Source organism: Pseudorasbora parva, chromosome 21, assembly GCF_024679245.1.
Source record: "Pseudorasbora parva isolate DD20220531a chromosome 21, ASM2467924v1, whole genome shotgun sequence".
Classification (NCBI taxonomy): Eukaryota; Metazoa; Chordata; class Actinopteri; order Cypriniformes; family Gobionidae; genus Pseudorasbora; species Pseudorasbora parva.
In genome coordinates, this window is record NC_090192.1 from 41,937,743 (window position 1) to 41,940,242 (window position 2,500).

At 63.2% G+C, this 2,500-nt stretch overlaps 1 protein-coding gene across 1 annotated transcript in view; it reads right to left on the reverse strand.

Annotated features, from left to right (window-relative positions):
* acadsb (acyl-CoA dehydrogenase short/branched chain) overlaps positions 1 to 2,500 on the reverse strand; it is a 19,327-nt gene that overhangs the window by 7,184 nt on the left and 9,643 nt on the right. The gene's annotated exons all lie outside the window — the stretch shown is intronic.

Sequence of the window (2,500 nt, forward strand, 5' to 3'; positions counted from 1 at the left end):
CCGGCGGCATGAGGCTAGCCGAACACTCTGAGGCCGGCGGCATGAGGCTAGCCGAAACACTCTGAGGCCGGCGGCATGAGGCTAGCCGAACACTCTGAGGCCGGCGGCATGAGGCTAGCCGAACACTCTGAGGCCGGCGGCATGAGGCTAGCTGAACACTCTGAGGCCGGCGGCATGAAGCTAGCTGAACACTCTGAGGCCGGCGGCATGAGGCTAGCTGAACACTCTGAGGCCGGCGGCATGAGGCTAGCCGAACACTCTGAGGCCGGCGCCATGAGGCTAGCCGAACACTCTGAGGCCGGCGGCATGAGGCTAGCCGAACACTCTGAGGCCGGCGGCATGAGGCTAGCTGAACACTCTGAGGCTAGCTGAACACTCTGAGGCCTGTGGCATGAAGCTAGCCGAACACTCTGAGGCCTGTGGCATGAAGCTAGCTGAACACTCTGAGGCCGGCGGCATGAAGCTAGCCGAACACTCTGAGGCCGGCGGCATGAGGCTACCTGAGCACTCTGAGGCCGGCGGCATGAAGCTAGCTGAACACTCTGAGGCCGGCGGCATGAGGCTAGCCGAACACTCTGAGGCCGGCGGCATGAAGCTAGCTGAACACTGAGGCCGGTGGCATGAGGCTAGCCGAACACTCTGAGGCCGGCGGCATGAGGCTAGCTGAACACTCTGAGGCCGGCGGCATGAAGCTAGCTGAACACTCTGAGGCCGGCGGCATGAGGCTAGCTGAACACTCTGAGGCCGGCGGCATGAGGCTAGCTGAACACTCTGAGGCCGGCGGCATGAGGCTAGCTGAACACTGAGGCCGGCGGCATGAGGCTAGCTGAACACTCTGAGGCCGGCGGCATGAGGCTAGCTGAACACTCTGAGGCCGGCGGCATGAGGCTAGCCGAACACTCTGAGGCCGGCGGCATGAGGCTAGCTGAACACTCTGAGGCCGGCGGCATGAAGCTAGCTGAACACTCTGAGGCCGGCGGCATGAGGCTAGCTGAACACTCTGAGGCCGGCGGCATGAGGCTAGCCGAACACTCTGAGGCCGGCGCCATGAGGCTAGCCGAACACTCTGAGGCCGGCGGCATGAGGCTAGCTGAACACTCTGAGGCCTGTGGCATGAAGCTAGCCGAACACTCTGAGGCCTGTGGCATGAAGCTAGCTGAACACTCTGAGGCCGGCGGCATGAGGCTACCTGAGCACTCTGAGGCCGGCGGCATGAAGCTAGCCGAACACTCTGAGGCCGGCGGCATGAGGCTACCTGAGCACTCTGAGGCCGGCGGCATGAGGCTACCTGAGCACTCTGAGGCCGGCGGCATGAAGCTAGCCGAACACTCTGAGGCCGGCGGCATGAGGCTACCTGAGCACTCTGAGGCCGGCGGCATGAAGCTAGCTGAACACTCTGAGGCCGGCGGCATGAGGCTAGCCGAACACTCTGAGGCCGGCGGCATGAAGCTAGCTGAACACTGAGGCCGGTGGCATGAGGCTAGCCGAACACTCTGAGGCCGGCGGCATGAGGCTAGCTGAACACTCTGAGGCCGGCGGCATGAAGCTAGCTGAACACTCTGAGGCCGGCGGCATGAGGCTAGCTGAACACTCTGAGGCCGGCGGCATGAGGCTAGCCGAACACTCTGAGGCCGGCGGCATGAGGCTAGCTGAACACTCTGAGGCCGGCGGCATGAGGCTAGCTGAACACTCTGAGGCCTGTGGCATGAGGCTAGCTGAACACTCTGAGGCCGGCGGCATGAGGCTAGCTGAACACTCTGAGGCCGGCGGCATGAGGCTAGCTGAACACTCTGAGGCCGGCGGCATGAGGCTAGCCGAACACTCTGAGGCCGGCGGCATGAGGCTAGCCGAACACTCTGAGGCCGGCGGCATGAGGCTAGCTGAACACTCTGAGGCCGGCGGCATGAGGCTAGCTGAACACTCTGAGGCCGGCGGCATGAGGCTAGCTGAACACTCTGAGGCCGGCGGCATGAGGCTAGCCGAACACTCTGAGGCCTGTGGCATGAAGCTAGCTGAACACTCTGAGGCCGGCGGCATGAGGCTAGCCGAACACTCTGAGGCCGGCGGCATGAGGCTAGCTGAACACTCTGAGGCCGGTGGCATGAAGCTAGCTGAACACTCTGAGGCCGGTGGCATGAGGCTAGCTGAACACTCTGAGGCCGGTGGCATGAAGCTAGCTGAACACTCTGAGGCCGGCGGCATGAGGCTAGCTGAACACTCTGAGGCCGGCGGCATGAGGCTAGCTGAACACTCTGAGGCCGGTGGCATGAAGCTAGCTGAACACTCTGAGGCCGGTGGCATGAGGCTAGCTGAACACTCTGAGGCCGGTGGCATGAAGCTAGCTGAACACTCTGAGGCCGGCGGCATGAGGCTAGCTGAACACTCTGAGGCCGGTGGCATGAGGCTAGCCGAACACTCTGAGGCCGGCGGCATGAGGCTAGCTGAACACTCTGAGGCCGGCGGCATGAGGCTAGATGAGCACTCTGAGGCCGGCGGCATG